The following is a 21,815-nucleotide window of genomic DNA, read 5'->3' on the forward strand; positions in this document are numbered from 1 at the left end:
ATAATGGAGTTTAAGGCTGAAGTAAAATCGGTTCCTGATGCTGGCGTTAATTCGGGCGGTGTCTTTGTGTGAAGTGCAAACTATTTTAACGTTAAAAGAAGTGATGTTGCTGCCAACGGCACATTCACAGTCGGATAATACAGAAACTTTGACCTGATGAGAAGGGGCTTTGACAGATTCCTCGTCACAGAAAAAGCTCAATATTCCTCTTTTGTGTAATCCTTATGAACGTTGACGTCCACGAAGCTCAGTATGAAATTTTCTAATAACAAACTACGGCTATATAAGATATCTGTTATGCACTCTCTTGAAGTTAATTGTTATTGTGCCTGTTGACATGGAGCAAATGGGGGCTCTGTTGTCTCCAAACTAGATTATATTGTATCAATATTTCAATGTCCAAAGACAACGAAGTTATCGGTAGGACTCCCAATAACGATTAAGCCCTTGAGTCATCAACAGAAACACGCCGTCGTCGGGAAGAAATATGGGCCCGTTCGTATAACTCTTCGCGGCGGGAAGAAAAACGGGGCCTATAAATAATAACCAGATGCAGGCGCCTGTGCCCACATCAACAAAATCTACCACGACATCAACAGACTAGGACAAAATATACCACGACATCAACAGACTAGGACAAGATATGCTACACAGTATCAACACCGAAGTACATTTACCACGACATCAACAGACTAGGACAAGTGACATCAACAGACTAGGACAAGATATACCACGACATCAACAGACTAGGACAAGATATACTACACAGCATCAACACCGAAGTACATTTACCACGACATCAACAGACTAGGACAAGATATACTACACAGCATCAACACCGAAGTGGCAATACACTACGACAAATCATAAAAAAGAGGTTACAAAGATACATAGAAAGACAAAACGATATAACAGAATCACACTAAGCACATGTATAACGCAACCTTAAAGCATGTATCAGCATGTACATATCTATAAAAAAAATGGTCGTGTTGGTGGTACAAAAAATGAAAGGAAAATAAGTCACAGATTGGTAACCTATTTCAAAGTAATTTGAGTCGCTGTATATTTTGTAAGTAAGTCGTAATGCCCGCTTTGATCAGGGTAGGAATGTTTGGTCAGTACGGTGTATATAGATCCTGATAAACATGTACTGGAGTACGAGAGGGCAGTTTGATACTGACGAGTGTTAGCGGGACTAGACACTCACGCTTTCTATAGCTGTTGATGATGGCGACTTTTAACGTCATCAAAAAGCGGGTTTCTGTGATCTGACGACAGGACAAGATAGTTCGATCTTCGTTCCTAGCTGACGGAAATAAAAACAACTTTGATGAATTGTATAATTAATCTGTACAGTTTAAATCAAGCCACCCCGATGACAGTCGGATACTGGTAGATAATTATCAGGATTTTACATTAAAAATCAATTTCGATATTGAACTGTATTTCCCAGGCGAGAGTTGACCATCATAGATACAGCTGGTGCCACTTTCATTAAGTTTTCACAAAGGTCTCGCAGATTTATCGCCAGACCATCTCCATTTCTAGAAATCATATACATTGTAATATTAATGTTAAATACACAGCGTGTGATTTGTTGTGCTGGGTCAAACCCGTCATTAAAACGCCCCTTAGAGCTACCAACAGAAGGTTTGCAACACGTGCACAAAAATGTCCAATCTTGTCTTAATTAGGTTAAAGAAAACGTCATCAGAAGGAGAATGTCATCCCCTGACGTCATGTGACGATCAGTAATCAGGCTATAACATATATATAATTATATTATATGCAAATTTATCAAATTTCCACACAATTTTGTAAATGTACATATTTCCCCGTAATCTTAGTTCGGCGTTGTAAGACTTCCTGTAAATTATCATTTCGCTAATTGAAGTCTCTGTATATTGTTCTTTACGACACTGATGATGTGTCAACTCATCGCTGAAGTAATTTGTTAAAATTTAAATTATACATCAACATGATAAAAATTGTTTTCACTTTGTGTGACAGTGATGTCTTTCAAAGCGGAATAGACTTATCTTTGGGTGATAAAGGGTTTATAAACATATCATTTCACCAGTCAATAATTTCTTTAAATATTACTGCCGGAGTGAAGGACGGCCATTCTCGGTTGTATGATAGAGTTTAATGTTTATAATAAGTATTACTGTTCCTTTAACGACCCTACATCTCCAACAACGAGCAATTATGATCGATTTAAAACAATAAGAAGCTGTGATATATTTTCATACAACATCAGGAGTTATATACGCTATTACCAGCCAACAATAGCTTTAGCTTTTAAATCTAAAGTGAATCAATAATTAATTGAATTCCGAAGAAATTCTTTCGTACCAGCCTCTGTGTTTTGTATGAGCGATCATTTTGTTGGTGTTAATTAGATGTTTTCTATTCCGTGGGCGCCATTTTATGCCTTTTATGAGAAGCCAAGTAAACGCTTTCGGCGATGTAGAATCTATAACCTATTTAGGCTTCATAATCATATGTATACTTGACCATTACATATATCTGTTAGATGTAAACTTCAACAGTACATATATCTGTTAGATGTAAACTTCAAAATTATATATATCTGTTAGATTTTTTCTTGACCATTACACATATATGTTAGATGTATATTTAATCATTACATGTATATATATATTATATGTATGCTTCACCATTACATAACCTTCAATGTATACCACGTCATGTATAACCTTCAGTGTATACCACGTCATGTATAACCTTCAGTGTATACCACGTCATGTATAACCTTTATTGTATACCACGTCATGTTTAACCTTTAGTGTATACCACGTCATGTATATCTTTCAGTGTATACCACGTCATGTAAAACCTTCAGTGTATACCACGTCATGTAAAACCTTTAGTGTATACCACGTGATGTTTAACCTTCAGTGTATACCACGTCATGTATAACCTTCAGTGTATACCACGTCATGTATAACCTTCAGTGTATACCACGTCATGTATAACCTTCAGTGTATACCACGTCATGTATAACCTTCAGTGTATACCACGTCATATATAACCTTCAGTGTATACCACGTCATGTATAACCTTCTGTGTATACCACGTCATGTATAACCTTCAGTGTATACCACGTCATGTTTAACCTTCAGTGTATACCACGTCATGTATAACCTTCAGTGTATACCACGTCTTGTATAACCTTCAGTGTATACCACGTTATGTATAACTTTCAGTGTATACCACGTCATGTATAACCTTCAGTGTATACCACGTCATGTATAACCTTCAGTGTATACCACGTCATATATAACCTTCAGTGTATACCACGTCATGTATAACCTTCTGTGTATACCACGTCATGTATAACCTTCAGTGTATACCACGTCATGTTTAACCTTCAGTGTATACCACGTCATGTATAACCTTCAGTGTATACCACGTCTTGTATAACCTTCAGTGTATACCACGTTATGTATAACTTTCAGCGTATACCACGGAATGTTTAACCTTCAGTGTATACCACGTGATGTTTAACCTTCAGTGTATACCACGTCATGTATAACCTTCAGTGTATACCACGTCATGTTTAACCTTCAGTGTATACCACGTCGTGTTAAACTTTCAGTGTATACCACGTGATATATAACCTTCAGTGTATACCACGTGATGTATAACCAACAGTGTATACCACGTTATGTATAACCTGTGTACACCACGTCATGTATAACCTACAGTGTATACCACGTCATGTTTAACCTTCAGTGTATACCACGTCATGTAAAACCTTCAGTGTATACCACGTCATTTATAACCTTCAGTGTATACCACGTGATGTATATAACCTTCTGTGTATACCACGTCATGTTTAACCTTCAGTGTATACCACGTCATGTAAAACCTACAGTGTATACCACGTTATGTTTAACCTTCAGTGTATACCACGTTATGTATAACCTTCAGTGTATACCACGTTATGTTTAACCTTCAGTGTATACCACGTCATGTATAACCTTCTGTGTATACCACGTCATGTATAACCTTCAGTTTATACCACGTCATGTTTAACCTTCAGTGTATACCACGTCATGTATAACCTTCTGTGTATACCACGTCATGTTTAACCTTCAGTGTATACCACGTGATGTATATAACCTTCAGTGTATACCACGTCATGTTTAACCTTCAGTTTATACCACGTGATGTTTAACCTTCAGTGTATACCACGTCATGTATAACCTTCAGTGTATACCACGTGATGTGAAACCTTCAGTGTATACCACGTCATGTATAACCTTCAGTGTATACCACGTCATGTATAACCTTCAGTGTATACCACGTCACGTTTAACCTTCAGTGTACACCACGTCATGTATAACCTTCAGTGTATACCACGTCATGTATAACCTTCAGTGTATACCACGTCATGTTTAATCTTCAGTGTATACCACGTCATGTAAAACCTTCAGTGTATACCACGTCATGTTTACCTTCAGTGTATACCACGTCATGTTTAACCTTCAGTGTATACTACGTGATGTATATAACCTTCAGTGTATACCACGTCATGTTTAACCTTCAGTGTATACCACGTCATGTTTAACCTTCAGTGTATACTACGTGATGTATATAACCTTCAGTGTATACCACGACATGTTTAACCTTCAGTGTATACTACGTGATGTATAAAACCTTCAGTGTATATCACGTCATGTTTAACCTTCAGTGTATACCACGTCATGTTTAACCTTCAATGTATACCACGTGATGTATATAACCTTCAGTGTATACCACGTCATGTTTAACCTTCAGTATATACCACGTCATGTATAACCTTAGTGTATACCACGTCATGTTTAACCTTCAGTGTATACCACGTCATGTAAAACCTTCAGTGTATACCACGTCATGTTTAACCTTCAGTGTATACCACGTCATGTATAATCTTAGTGTATACCACGTCATGTTTAACCTTCAGTGTATACCACGTCATGTATAACCTTCAGTGTATACCACGACATGAAAACCTTCAGTGTACACCACGTCATGTATAACCTTCAGTGTATACCACGTCATGTTTAACCTTCAGTGTATACCACGTCATGTTTAACATTCAGTGTATACTACGTGATGTATATAACCTTCAGTGTATACCACGACATGTTTAACCTTCAGTGTATACTACGTGATGTATAAAACCTTCAGTGTATATCACGTCATGTTTAACCTTCAGTGTATACCACGTCATGTTTAACCTTCAATGTATACCACGTGATGTATATAACCTTCAGTGTATACCACGTCATGTTTAACCTTCCGTATATACCACGTCATGTTTAACCTTCAGTGTATACCACGTCATGTAAAACCTTCAGTGTATACCACGTCATGTTTAACCTTCAGTGTATACCACGTCATGTATAACCTTCAGTGTATACCACGACATGAAAACCTTCAGTGTACACCACGTCATGTATAACCTTCAGTGTATACCACGTCATGTTTAACCTTCAGTGTTACCACTTCATGTATAACCTTCAGTTTATACCACGTGATGTATATAACCTTCTGTGTATACCACGTCATGTATAACCTTCAGTGTATACCACGTCATGAAAACCTTCAGTGTACACCACGTCATGTATAACCTTCAGTGTATACCACGTCGTGTTTAACCTTCAGTGTTACCACGTCATGTATAACCTTCAGTTTATACCACGTGATGTATATAACCTTCTGTGTATACCACGTCATGTATAACCTTCAGTTTATACCACGTCATGTAAAACCTTCAGTGTATACCACGTTATGTATAACCTTCAGTTTATACCACGTCATGTTTAACCTTCAGTGTATACCACGTCATGTATAACCTTCAGTGTATACCACGTCATGTTTAACCTTCAGTTGATACCACGTGATGTATATAACCTTCAGTGTATTCCACGTCATGTATAACCTTCAGTGTATACCACGTCATGTATAACCTTCAGTGTATACCACGTCATGTGTATTTTTTAGTGTGAAGGACCTCATTTGTAATTAATGGTGGTTAAAAATCCACTTTTGCAGGAGTAAAAACATCATAACATTTTATATGTATATGTGACCTTTATAAAAACATAATGTGACCTTTATAAAATCTCACGATATCGATAAATATACTGTTGATGTTTAAACAATAAACAATAAATTGTGCATACCAGCAATGAGCCGGTCAGGTGCATACGACTGCGAACGAACACAGATTTGTCGATAGCGATCGTCAAGCCGACTACTACCCCGGGTAAGAGTAATAATTGTTACACTAACAGTGAATTAGTACTAAAGTGGACATTGTAAATGAAGTTGTTCTTGTATATAAAATTACATATCGTTAACCAAATATTAACCAATGTCCCGTCTGATTATGTGGACTTCCTTATCTATCTACATTGAATCTTTAAAAGTAAGAAATGGAGGAGGCGTATAACGGGACTTCCGGTTATGTGAGAAACATTAATTGAGTTTGATTCTATAAGGACATTACGTGACACACTATGTACGGTAATAACAGCCATACTTACCACTACCCGTTGTATGACAACTTCGTTTTCCTTCATTGTCAACTTTTCGCTTGTTTTGTGCTGTGTGTTAAAATCACATCATTTCCCTTGGTAATGGAATACAAATTTCTCATCGAATATATTCTTGTGGCAACTCTATACAGCTGACAAAGCTCTTTTTCTTTCTGCACGATATGTTAACCAATTCATACATTAATTTTTATACAAATTACTTTTCCAGCTCAACAAAGTGAAATTCGATGGAAGTCCAACTTTAATTTGTTCCGAACCCAGTCATACGCACACATCTTGAATGAAACTGACAAGCGGTGATCCAGAGGCAGCGCGTGCCAGGCGCATGATATGTTGGTCGTGCTCTGTGAGATCCACATAGCAGGACTAGGCGTGCAGACCGGACTTAATGGACAAGCATCCCCATAGTGTTAAGTAGGGGGATGTAGCACCAATGATTAAGAGGATATAAACAACACTGTTAATTACTTCACTATTTCCCCTCATGCGCGCGCGCTATATGGCCACACAAATATACTGACCAAGCAGTGATGACAATTCTCATATCGATGAGAAGGTATAACAGAATGATTTGGAAATAATGTCGATAGTGATCATGCCAAAGTCAAATTAAAATAAATTTCCATGGCAACAAGATAAGTGCACGACACGTGCATTTTTCAGTGGTACTTTAACTTTGTTTACAACATATATTTTCTTTGGCTTGGTATTAAATATCTTTGTAGCTTTGCATTTATTAAACTGGAATCTCAACAATTTTACACATATATTATTTAGCTATACACGTGCCGTAAAACATCGGTATCAATGGATAATAAAATAAGGTGTCCATACTTATAAATCTTATCGATTAAGGTTAAGATTACAATAAATCTCATTAATTAAGGAACAAGATAGCAATGATTTGAATCACAGGGATATATGGTTCTACTGTCTACACCATATCATATCATCGAGTACAACTCAAGTAGGGTTACGTCCCCAGTGTAAAGTGAGGGGTTACAATCCCAGTGTAAAGTGAAGGGTTACAACCCCAGTGTAGGATGAAGGGTTACAATCCCAGTGTAAAGTGAAGGGTTACAACCCCAGTGTAAAGAGAAGGGTTACAACCCCAGTGTAAAGTGAGGGGTTACGACCCAAGTGTGGAGTGAAGGGTTACAACCCCAGTGTAAAGTGAAGGGTTACAACCCCAGTGTAAAGTGAGGGGTTACGACCACAGTGTGAAATGAGGTGTTACAGCCCCAGTGTAAAGTTAGGGGTTACGACTCCAGTGTAAAGTGAAGGGTTACAATCCCAGTGTAGGGTGAAGGGTTACAATCCCAGTGTAAAGTGAAGGGTTACAACCCCAGTGTAGAGTGAAAGGTTACAACCCCAGTGTAAAGTGAGGGGTTACAACCCCAGTGTAATGTGAGGGGTTACGACCCAAGTGTGGAGTGAAGGGTTACAATCCCAGTGTAAAGTGAGGGGTTACAATCCCAGTGTAATGTGAAGGGTTACAACCCCAGTGTAAAGTGAAGGGTTACAACCCCAGTGTAAAGTGAAGGGTTACAACCCCAGTGTAAAGTGAAGGGTTACAACCCCAGTGTAAAGTGAAGGGTTACAACCCCAGTGTAAAGTGAGGGTTACAACCCCAGTGTAAAGTGAATGGTTACAATCCCAGTGTAAAGTGAAGGGTTACAATCCCAGTGTAAAGTGAAGGGTTACAACCCCAGTGTAAAGTGAAGGGTTACAATCCCAGTGTAAAGTGAATGGTTACAATCCCAGTGTAAAGTGAAGGGTTACAATCCCAGTGTAAAGTGAGGGGTTACAACCCCAGTGTAATGTGAGGGGTTACGACCTAAGTGTGGAGTGAAGGGTTACAATCCCAGTGTAAAGTGAGGGGTTACAATCCCAGTGTAATGTGAAGGGTTACAACCCCAGTGTAAAGTGAAGGGTTACAACCCCAGTGTAAAGTGAAGGGTTACAACCCCAGTGTAAAGTGAAGGGTTACAACCCCAGTGTAAAGTGAAGGGTTACAACCCCAGTGTAAAGTGAGGGTTACAACCCCAGTGTAAAGTGAATGGTTACAATCCCAGTGTAAAGTGAAGGGTTACAATCCCAGTGTAAAGTGAAGGGTTACAACCCCAGTGTAAAGTGAAGGGTTACAATCCCAGTGTAAAGTGAATGGTTACAATCCCAGTGTAAAGTGAAGGGTTACAATCCCAGTGTAAAGTGAAGGGTTACAACCCCAGTGTAATGTGAAGGGTTACAACCCCAGTGTAAAGTGAGGGTTACAACCCCAGTGTAATGTGAAGGGTTACAACCCCAGTGTAGTGTGAGGGGTTATGACCACAGTGTAAAGTGAATGGTTACAATCCCAGTGTAAAGTGAAGGGTTACAATCCCAGTGTAAAGTGAAGGGTTACAATCCCAGTGTAAAGTGAAAAGTTACAACCCCAGTGTAAAGTGAGGGGTTACAATCCCAGTGTAAAGTGAAGGGTTACAACCCCAGTGTAAAGTGAAAAGTTACGACCCCAGTGTAAAGTGAGGGGTGACTATCCCAGTGTAATGTGAAGGGTTACAACCCCAGTGTAAAGTGAGGGGTTACAACCCCAGTGTAAAGTGAGGGGTTACAACCCCAGTGTAATGTGAAGGGTTACAAGCCCAGTGTAGTGTGAGGGTTTACGACCACAGTGCAAAGTGAAGGGTTACAATCCCAGTGTAAAGTGAGGGGTTACGACCACAGTGTGAAATGAGGTGTTACAGCCCCCGTGTAAAATGAGGGGTTACGACCCCAGTGTAAAGTGAGGGGTTACGACCACAGTGTAAAGTGAGGGTTACAACCACAGTGTAGAGTGAGGGGTTACGACTCCCGTGTAAAATGAGGGGTTACAACCCCCGTGTAAAATGAGGGGTTACGACCCCAGTGTAATGTGAAGGGTTACAACCCCGGTATAAAGTGAGGGGTTACAACCCCAGTGTAAAGTATGGGGTTACAACCCCAGTGTAAAGTGGGGGGTTACAACCGCAGTATAAATTGAAGGGTTAAAACCCCAGTGTAAAGTGAAGGTTTACAATCCAAGAGTAGGGTGAAGGGTTACAACTCCAGTGTAGGGTGAAGGGTTAAAACCCCAGTGTAAAGTGAGGGGTTACGACCCCAGTGTAAAGTGTAAAGTGAAAAGTTGCGACCCCAGTGTAAAGTGAGGGGTTACAACCCCAGTGTAAAGTGAAGGATTACAACCCCAGTGTAAAGTGGGGGGTTACAACCCCAGTGTAAAGTTAGGGGTTACAACCCCAGTGTAAAGTGAGGTGTTACGACTCCCGTGTAAAGTGTGGGGTTACTATCCCAGTGTAATGTGAAGGGTTACAACCCCAGTGTAGGTTGAAAGGTTACAACCCCAGTGCAAAGTGAAGGGTTACAACCCCCGCGTAAAGTGAGGGGTTACTATCCCAGTGCAAAGTGAGGTGTTACGACTCCCGTGTAAAGTGAGGGGTTACGACCCCAGTGTAGGGTGAGGGGATACACCATAGACCCAGTGATATACCATAGACCTTGTGATACACCATAGACCCAGTGATACACCAAAGACCCCAGTGATACACCAAAGACCCCAGTGATATTCCATAGACCCAGTGATACACCATAGACCCAGTGATACACCAAAGACCCCAGTGATATTCCATAGACCTTGTGATACACCATAGACCCAGTGATACACCAAAGACCCCAGTGATACACCAAAGACCCCAGTGATATTCCATAGACCCCCAGTGATACACCATAGACCCAGTGGTATACCATAGATCTCAGTGATATACCATAGACCTTGTGATACACCATAGACCCAGTGATACACCAAAGACCCCAGTGATACACCAAAGACCCCAGTGATATTCCATAGACCCAGTGATACACCATAGACCCAGTGATATACCATAGAACTTGTGATACACCATAGACCCCAGTGATACACCATAGACCCAGTGGTATACCATAGATCTCAGTGATATACCATAGACCTAGTGATACACCATAGACCCCCAGTGATATACCATAGACCCAGTGATACACCATAGACCCAGTGATACACCATAGACCCAGTGATACACCATAGACCCATTGATACACCATAGACCTAGTGATACACAATAGACCCCAGTGATACACCATAAACGCCTTGTGATACACCGTAGACCCCCAGTGATATACCATAGACCCAGTGATACACCATAGACCAAGTGATACACCATAGACCCAGTGATACACCATAGACCTAGTGATACACAATAGACCCCAGTGATATACCATAGACCTAGTGATACACCATATACCCCAGTGATACACCATAAACGCCTTGTGATACACCGTAGACCCAGTGATACACCATAGACCCCAGTGATACACCATAGACTCAGTGGTATAGCATAGACCTCAGTGATATACCATAGACCCCAGTGATACACCATAGACCCCAGTAATACACCATAGACCCCAAGTGATACACCATAGACCCCAGTGATACACCATAGACCCCAGTGATACACCATAGACCCCAGTGATACGCCATAGACCCAGCGATACACCATAGACCCAGTGATACGCCATAGACCCATAGCGGTACACCATAGACCCCCAGTGGTACACCATATACCTTGTGATACACCAAAGACCCAAGTGATACACCATAAACCCCAGTGATACACCGAAAACCACCAGTGATACATTATAGACCCCCAGTGATATACCATAGACCCAGCGATACACCATAGACCCAGTGATACACCAAAGACCCCAGTGATACACCAAAGACCCCAGTGATATTCCATAGACCCAGTGATACACCATAGACCCAGTGATATACCATAGAACTATAGTGATACATCGTAGAACCCAATTATACACAGTAGACCCCAGTGATACACCATAAATCCAGTGATACATTATAGACCCATATTGATACACCGTAGACCCCAGTGATACACTATAGACGCAGTGATATACCATAGACCCCAGTGATATACCATAGACCTAGTGATACACCATAGACACCAAGTGATACATCATAGACCCCAGTGATACACCATAGACACCAAGTGATACATCATAGACCCCAGTGATATACCATAGAACTATAGTGATACATCGTAGAACCCAATTATACACAGTAGACCCCAGTGATACACCATAAATCCAGTGATACATTATAGACCCATATTGATACACCGTAGACCCCAGTGATACACTATAGACGCAGTGATATACCATAGACCCCAGTGATATACCATAGACCTAGTGATACACCATAGACACCAAGTGATACATCATAGACCCCAGTGATACACCATAGACACCAAGTGATACATCATAGACCCCAGTGATACACCATTGACACAGCGATACACCATTGACACAGCGATACGCCATAGACACAGTGATATACCATAGACCTAGTGATTCACCATATACCCCCAGTGATACACCATAGACCCCAGTGATACACCATAGACCCAGTGATACAACATAGACGCAGTGATACACCATAGACCCCTATTGATACACCATAGACCCCCATTGATACACCATAGACCTAGCGATACACCATAGACCCCCGGTGATACACCGTAGACCCCCAGTGATATACCATAAACCTAGTGATACACCATAGACCCAGTGATACATCATAGACCCCAGTAATACACCATAGACCTCCAGTGATACATCATAGACCCAGTGATATACCATATATCCCAGTGATACACCATAGACCCAGTGATACACATCGACCCAGTGATTCACCATAGACCAAGTAATACACCATAGACCTCAGTGATACACCATATACCCCAGTGATACACCATAGACCTCCAGTGATACACCATAGACCTCAGTGATACACCATAGACCTCCAGTGATACACCATAGAACTCAGTGATACACCATAGACCTCAGTAATACACCATAGACCTCAGTGATATACCATATATCCCAGTGATACACCATGGGCCTCAGCGATATACCATAGACCCAGTGATACACCATGGGCCTCAGTGAATATTATATGTAGATGAACGTCGGTATGGCGTTATCTCTGTTGTACGACATATAATTGTCCCTAAAATTAGTTGTCTGGTCAAAAGTTTCGAGTCGTGACAATTCCAGTATGACGTCATCAAATGCGTCTTTTATACAGAGAGACAATGCAATTAAAGGTAATTTGGAGTATTCCAAAGCATCCACATAGCTATTACATATATAGAAAGTGCAGGAAATGACTGTGGACGGTATTGACCGGACAGGAAGCGCCAAGTCAAAAGCGATTTTATCGGTTTAAGATTCGTTAGGGAAGTTAGGACTGTTCACCATTAATCTCGTTTTAATATATTTGGGGGTGAGACACGTGTCTATATATACATATGGGGGTGAGACACGTGTCTATATATACATATGGGGGTGAGACACGTGTCTATATATATATTTGGGGGTGAGACACGTGTCTATATATATATATGTATATACAGTACAGCTGTAATGGAGGTTAATTCTATCTAACTCATTATCACAACAGCAACATAATTACATGTTTATCGGGAGTTTATAATTAGTATAAGAAAATAAAAGATTCCGATTGGTGCAATATTACAAATTAGCTTTAACTCTCATCCGAGACTTCTTCCTGTAACAAGAGGCCCATAGGCCTGTATCGCTCACCTTGTGTACAGGTGATTATGGCAAAACACTCTTCTTTCTACAAAGGAAGAAAGACATACTATATTTCCTTATTGGGATGCCACTTCTCAGGCCCGTGGGTTATTTATTCATATATCTATTTAATGGGTTTTACGTCCGCTATTACGGCCTTTCAGCTGACGAAAACAGATAGATAATTGAGTAGAATGGGAACAGTATGGAATAAAAGGGGAGAGCAGGATGGAAGAGGGAAGATTTCTGTCTAACTAATGGTGTAATTAATTTTTGAAAACGACTCCCAGATTCGAATGGCTCCTTACCTGATGTTCAGTAGCAGTTATGCCTACCCTAGCGAAGATACCCTCGAGGGCCAGACCCACCTTTTATATAAAATGAGTTCCCCTTCACCCAAGGATGCTTCAAACCGAATGCTTACATATTACTCCATTTCAAGTATTTGATGGTCCTACTCTGACGTTACGTATCCGCCAGCGTAATCCGTCTGGAATGCTATGGGAGGAAGTTTGAAATATGTCCGTCCAGTTTGCAAAATCAAGACTACGGGCAGATATGGTACAGAGAAAGATTGTACATCGTGGCAAGGTGATGTCAGTCTTTGCTGTGCACACCTTTCTATCTTTCTGACTTTGCTGTGCACACCTTCTATCTTTCTGACTTTGCTGTGCACACCTTTCTATCTTTCTGACTTTGCTGTGCACACCTTTCTATCTTTCTGCTTTTGGCTGTGCACAACTTTCTATCGTTCTGACTTTGCGTGGCAAACCTTTTCTATCTTTCTGACTTTACTGTGCACACCTTTCTATCTTTCTGACTTTGCTGTGCACACCTTTCTATCTTTCTGACTTTGCTGTGCACACCTTTCTATCTTTCTGACTTTGCTGTGCACACCTTTCTATCTTTCTGACTTTGCTGTGCACACCTTTCTATCTTTCTGACTTTGCTGTGCACACCTTTCTATCTTTCTGACTTTGCTGTGCACACCTTTCTATCTTTATGACTTTGCTGTGCACACCTTTCGATCTTTCTGACTTTACTAATGTAGCTGCTGACGTCTACTCTAGAGATTCCCTATCGGTGGTAACGGAACTGTCCACATTCTTCATATGATTGGGTAAAAAGGGTAAAAACAAATGACGTGCTCGTCACGGCCTTGTTCCTCTTAACTCCACACCTAGTACCAGTATATATACTGTCAAAAATCACTTGTTAATTTTGAGTTCTTTGTCCGCCCAAAATACAATATGGCTATTTATGATCCCCGAAGTTCAGATACCAAAGGGTGTTGATTTTGTTCAGTTTATCACCAGGCCTGAACGTATAAGGCCAACGGACATGACTTTCCATTTCACGCCCTGGCGAAATAGGGAAACCATCGGAACTGCTTCCATATAGTCCTGAAGATCGGAACGCTTCCATATAGTCCGGAGAGTGACGCTTTCACATAGTCTGGAGAGTGACGCTTCCATATAGTCCGGAGAGTGACGCTTCCATATAGTCCGGAGAGTGACGCTTCCATATAGTCCGGAGAATGACGCTTCCATATAGTCCGGAGAGTGACGCTTTCACATAGTCTGGAGAGTGACGCTTCCATATAGTCCGGAGAGTGACGCTTCCATATAGTCCGGAGAGTGACGCTTCCATATAGTCCGGAGAGTGACGCTTCCATATAGTCCGGAGAGTGACGCTTCCATATAGTCCGGAGAGTGACGCTTCCATATAGTCCGGAGAGTGACGCTTCCATATGGTCCGGAGAGTGACAGAGTTCGCTCACAATCATGACGATTTTCTTTTATTTACGTAAAGGGTGCAACAGTAAAGGAAATGAATTTACATGTAAGTACATAATAACAGTGTTCTGAGATAATGTCATTGTCTATATCAGCCTTGTAAAATACTACCGGTTACATCTTCAGCAAATGAAATGATTCCTCTCTAATCTCATTCCTGTGTCTCTGCGTTATGACGCTTTCCGGAGACCTCTGACCCCGTAGGTTCGTGTAGAAAATAGGCAAACGCCTCGAACACCAATAGCCAAAGACACGGAGGATATAGCATCATTAAGGATGAGAAAGGCTGATTTTAGTAATAGTTGTATACGTGTTTATTATTAGTCTTCCCTACACACGATGTTTACATGTTCCAGTTCATTGAATATTTAAGGAGTTGTTTACATTATCATAATTTTTGTGACAGAGGTAAATGATGACATGGGACGAAATTATTACCGTATTTGGAAAAACAATGCATTCTATGTATTGTGCGACAGGAAGTGAGACGTTGCGCATGCTTGTTGATATCTCTGGTTGTGATATGCCAAAGTCTACTCAGATAGCCCTGGTGGGTCCATTGTAATCACCCTAACTCTAAGATACCCCTGGTGGTTTCTTTGTCACCACCCTGGTGAGTCCGTTGTCACCACCCTTATTCTCATTTTCAGGATGTGGCTTAACCTGAATTTGACCTAGATCTGAATGCCGAATACCAGGTCTTATCATCTTAGTGCTATTTCCAAATGTTTCTATACTATATTTTGGTCATACGGTTTGTCTTCGGTTTATCGATTTTGAGAAAATTTACGGATTGGTTTGAATGCATTCTATTTGGTTTGTTTTGTTTAACGTCCTATAAACAGCCAGAATGTATTCTAATAACTAAAACACGCGCATATAACAAAGATACAATATTAATTACAAGAATACAATAGGAATGACATCACTATATAATTTATCAACGTTCCACACGCCATATGAGAGTCCAGTGCAAACAGATGATGGCGCCGTTAGAGTGCCACATGTATATCACAATATGAGTGCATTAGAATGTCTCTTTCTCAAGTCTAAATGTTTGATATCAATTGCAGTTTTCTCATTATTTAAACGAGAAACCTCGGAAGATCCTAAACAGTCTATCATGTGATAACTCATTTCTATCGCTTTGGAAGTCACCTGTTGTCATTTCTATCGCTTTGGAAGTCACCTGTTGTCATTTCTATCGCTTTGGAAGTCACCTGTTGTCATTTCTATCGCTTTGGAAGTCACCTGTTGTCATTTCTATCGCTTTGGGAGTCACCTGTTGTCATTTCTATCGCTTTGGAAGTCACCTGTTGTCATTTCTATCGCTTTGGAAGTCACCTGTTGTCATTTCTATCGCTTTGGAAGTCACCTGTTGTCATTTATATCGCTTTGGGAGTCACCTGTTGTCATTTCTATCGCTTTGGAAGTCACCTGTTGTCATTTCTATTGCTTTGGAAGTCACCTGTTGTCATTTCTATTGCTTTGGAAGTCACCTGTTGTCATTTCTATTGCTTTGGAAGTCACCTGTTGTCATTTCTATTGCTTTGGAAGTCACCTGTTGTCATTTCTATTGCTTTGGAAGTCACCTGTTGTCATTTCTATCGCTTTGGAAGTCACCTGTTGTCATTTCTATCGCTTTGGAAGTCACCTGTTGTCATTTCTATTGCTTTGGAAGTCACCTGTTGTCATTTCTATTGCTTTGGAAGTCACCTGTTGTCATTTCTATTGCTTTGGAAGTCACGTGCGCTCGTACTCATAGAGTACAATTTCTGATTCGTGTTGAAATACTCTTACACCTTAGTTATATTGTTACCTTTCCTATGTAACCTCTAACAGTTAACTGGAGAACAACAAACAGCATGGAACTTACATCGGACATGTAGATAGACTTAAAGTCACGTAACCTAAAATTGTCATGTGGTGAAGACAATATTTAATTAAGATCTGGGAGTAATGCCACACTCGGGTCCCCTGGTACTGACAGGGCCGACATTAGATAGGATTGATAACCCTATCGTCTGTGTAACATGTTTGTATTTAATTCATAATAACCAACAATCACGAACTACCGGATGATCTTCCGTGAGTAGTTCCTGTCAACAGGTCTTCTGTTCTTTCTCTGCTTTGGAGAGTATTCAATTTAAATTTAAGAAATCAGATATGAAGTGTGAGATTGGGGATGATTACATCTCTAGATTTCATTCGATAAAATCATACAAAGTGTCGGTAAATATTGTTATACACTTGGATAGGTTCAAAGATAATCACCAATACTCATGCCCCTGTGGTTGTGAACACCCACGCTAGGATGTTCGAAACCTACTAATGTACCTGATTAGGTATCCTTAGCTTATGCTTATTTGGCAACAGTGATATCATGATAATGTTTGCTAATGAAAAGAAAAAAGCTGAATTTGTATTGGGTAGTGTTGGTTCAGTGACTACCATTGTCTTGACTCGTCTGATCCCAGATTTGTGTACATACCTGCGATGATATATGCACTGTTTAATGACATCAGTATTCTCTGTTACACTTCATATTATATGTAAAAACGTGACAGTACAGACGACACAACAAGATTTTTAATATACATATATTATAGACAGTATAGACAGTATAGACAGTATAGGCAGTATAGACAGTATAGACAGTATAGGCAGTATAGACAGTATAGGCAGTATAGACAGTATAGACAGTATAGACAGTATAGACAGTATAGGCAGTATAGACAGTATAGACAGTATAGACAGTATAGAGTGTATAGAGTGTATAGACAGTATAGACAGTATAGGCAGTATAGACAGTATAGACAGTATAGGCAGTATAGACAGTATAGACAGTATAGGCAGTATAGACAGTATAGACAGTATAGACAGTATAGAGTGTATAGAGTGTATAGAGTGTATAGACAGTATAGACAGTATAGGCAGTATAGACAGTATAGGCAGTATAGACAGTATAGACAGTATAGGCAGTATAGACAGTATAGACAGTATAGGCAGTATAGACAGTATAGGCAGTATAGGCAGTATAGACAGTATAGGCAGTATAGACAGTATAGACAGTATAGGCAGTATAGACAGTATAGACAGTATAGGCAGTATAGACAGTATAGACAGTATAGACAGTATAGAGTGTATAGAGTGTATAGACAGTATAGACAGTATAGACAGTATAGGCAGTATAGACAGTATAGACAGTATAGGCAGTATAGACAGTATAGACAGTATAGACAGTATAGACAGTATAGACAGTATAGACAGTATAGACAGTATAGGCAGTATAGACAGTATAGACAGTATAGGCAGTATAGACAGTATAGACAGTATAGGCAGTATAGACAGTATAGGCAGTATAGACAGTATAGACAGTATAGGCAGTATAGACAGTATAGGCAGTATAGACAGTATAGACAGTATAGACAGTATAGACAGTATAGGCAGTATAGAGAGTATAGACAGTATAGACAGTATAGACAGTATAGAGTGTATAGAGTGTATAGACAGTATAGACAGTATAGGCAGTATAGGCAGTATAGACAGTATAGAGTGTATAGACAGTATAGACAGTATAGAGTGTATAGACAGTATAGACAGTATAGAGTGTATAGAGAGTATAGACAGTATAGACAGTATAGACAGTATAGGCAGTATAGACAGTATAGAGTGTATAGACAGTATAGACAGTATAGAGTGTATAGACAGTATAGACAGTATAGAGTGTATAGAGTGTATAGACAGTATAGACAGTATAGACAGTATAGACAGTATAGACAGTATAGACAGTATAGACAGTATAGGCAGTATAGACAGTATAGGCAGTATAGACAGTATAGGCAGTATAGACAGTATAGACAGTATAGACAGTATAGGCAGTATAGACAGTATAGACAGTATAGACAGCTGCACTCTTATGATTATCTGTGTTTTAATCAGATTGTCTCTATAGAGTCAGTCTAACGAGGTTTTTCTATAGAGACGGTCTAACGAGGTTTTTCTATAGAGACGGTCTAACGAGGTTTTTCTATAGAGACGGTCTAACGAGGTTTTTCTATAGAGACGGTCTAACCAGGTTTTTCTATAGAGACGGTCTAACGAGGTTTTTCTATAGAGACGGTCTAACCAGGTTTTTCTATAGAGACAGTCTAACAAGGTTTTTCTATAGAGACGGTCTAACCAGGTTTTTCTATAGAGACGGTCTAACGAGGTTTATCTATAGAGACGGTCTAACCAGTTGTCTCTATAGAGACGGTCTAACGAGGTTTTTCTATAGAGACGGTTTAACGAGGTTTTTCTATAGAGACGGTCTAACGAGGTTTTTCTATAGAGACGGTCTAACGAGGTTTTTCTATAGAGACGGTCTAACCAGGTTTTTCTATAGAGACAGTCTAACCAGGTTTTTCTATAGAGACGGTCTAACCAGGTTTTTCTATAGAGACGGTCTAACCAGGTTTTTCTATAGAGACGGTCTAACCAGGTTTTTCTATAGAGACGGTCTAACCAAGTTTTTCTATAGAGACGGTCTAACCAGGTTTTTCTATAGAGATAGTCTAACCAGGTTATTCTATAGAGACGGTCTAACCAAGTTTTTCTATAGAGACGGTCTAACCAGATTTTTCTATAGAGACGGTCTAACCAAGTTTTTCTATAGAGACTGTCTAACCAGGTTTTTCTATAGAGACGATCTAACCAGGTTTTTTTATAGAGACGGCCGAACCAGGGTTTTCTATAGAGACGGTCTAACCAGGTTTTTTTTATAGAGACGGTCTAACCAGGTTTTTCTATAGAGACGGTCGAACGAGGTTTTTCTATAGAGACGGTCTAATGAGGTTTTTCTATAGAGACGGTCTAACCAGGTGTCTCTATAGAGACGATCTAACGAGGTTTTTCTATAGAGACGGTCTAACCAGGTGTCTCTATAGAGACGGTCTAACGAGGTTTTTCTATAGAGACGGTCTAACCAGGTTTTTCTATAGAGACGGTATAACCAGGTTTTTCTATAGAGACAGTCTAACAAGGTTTTTCTATAGAGACGGTCTAACCAGGTTTTTCTATAGAGACGGTCTAACCAGGTTTTTCTATAGAGACGGTCTAACCAGGTTTTTCTATAGAGACGGTCTAACCAGGTTTTTCTATAGAGACGGTCTAACCAGGTTTTTCTATAGAGACGGTCTAACCAAGTTTTTCTATAGAGACGGTCTAACCAGGTTTTTCTATAGAGATAGTCTAACCAGGTTATTCTATAGAGACGGTCTAACCAAGTTTTTCTATAGAGACGGTCTAACCAGATTTTTCTATAGAGACGGTCTAACCAAGTTTTTCTATAGAGACTGTCTAACCAGGTTTTTCTATAGAGACGATCTAACCAGGTTTTTTTATAGAGACGGCCGAACCAGGGTTTTCTATAGAGACGGTCTAACCAGGTTTTTCTATAGAGACGGTCTAACCAGGTTTTTCTATAGAGACGGTCGAACGAGGTTTTTCTATAGAGACGGTCTAATGAGGTTTTTCTATAGAGACGGTCTAACCAGGTGTCTCTATAGAGACAATCTAACGAGGTTTTTCTATAGAGACGGTCTAACCAGGTGTCTCTATAGAGACGGTCTAACGAGGTTTTTCTATAGAGACGGTCTAACCAGGTTTTTCTATAGAGACGGTATAACCAGGTTTTTCTATAGAGACAGTCTAACAAGGTTTTTCTATAGAGACGGTCTAACCAGGTTTTTCTATAGAGACGGTCTAACCAGGTTTTTCTATAGAGACGGTCTAACGAGGTTTTTCTATAGAGACGGTCTAACCAGGTTTTTCTATAGAGATAGTCTAACCAGGTTATTCTATAGAGACGGTCTAACCAGGTTTTTCTATAGAGACAGTCTAACAAGATTTTTTGTATAGAGACGGTCTAACGAGGTTTTTCTATAGAGACGGTCTAACCAGGTTTTTCTATAGAGACGGTCTAACCAGGTGTCTCTATAGAGACGGTCTAACGAGGTTTTTCTATAGAGACGGTCTAACGAGGTTTTTCTATAGAGACGGTCTAACCAGGTGTCTCTATAGAGACGGTCTTACGAGGTTTTTCTATAGAGACGGTCTAACCAGGTTTTTCTATAGAGACGGTATAACCAGGTTTTTCTATAGAGACGATCTAACCAGGTTTTTTTATAGAGACGGCCGAACCAGGGTTTTCTATAGAGACGGTCTAACCAGGTTTTTCTATAGAGACAGTCTAACAAGGTTTTTCTATAGAGACGGTCTAACCAGGTTTTTCTATAGAGACGGTCTAACGAGGTTTATCTATAGAGACGGTCTAACCAGTTGTCTCTATAGAGACGGTCTAACGAGGTTTTTCTATAGAGACGGTCTAACGAGGTTTTTCTATAGAGACGGTCTAACGAGGTTTTTCTATAGAGACGGTCTAACCAGGTTTTTCTATAGAGACGGTCTAACCAGGTTTTTCTATAGAGACAGTCTAACAAGGTTTTTCTATAGAGACGGTCTAACCAGGTTTTTCTATAGAGACGGTCTAACCAGGTTTTTCTATAGAGACGGTCTAACCAGGTTTTTCTATAGAGACGGTCTAACCAAGTTTTTCTATAGAGACGGTCTAACCAGGTTTTTCTATAGAGATAGTCTAACCAGGTTATTCTATAGAGACGGTCTAACCAAGTTTTTCTATAGAGACGGTCTAACCAGATTTTTCTATAGAGACGGTCTAACCAAGTTTTTCTATAGAGACGGTCTAACCAAGTTTTTCTATAGA

Source organism: Pecten maximus, chromosome 3 (genome assembly GCF_902652985.1).
Source record: "Pecten maximus chromosome 3, xPecMax1.1, whole genome shotgun sequence".
Classification (NCBI taxonomy): domain Eukaryota; kingdom Metazoa; phylum Mollusca; class Bivalvia; order Pectinida; family Pectinidae; genus Pecten; species Pecten maximus.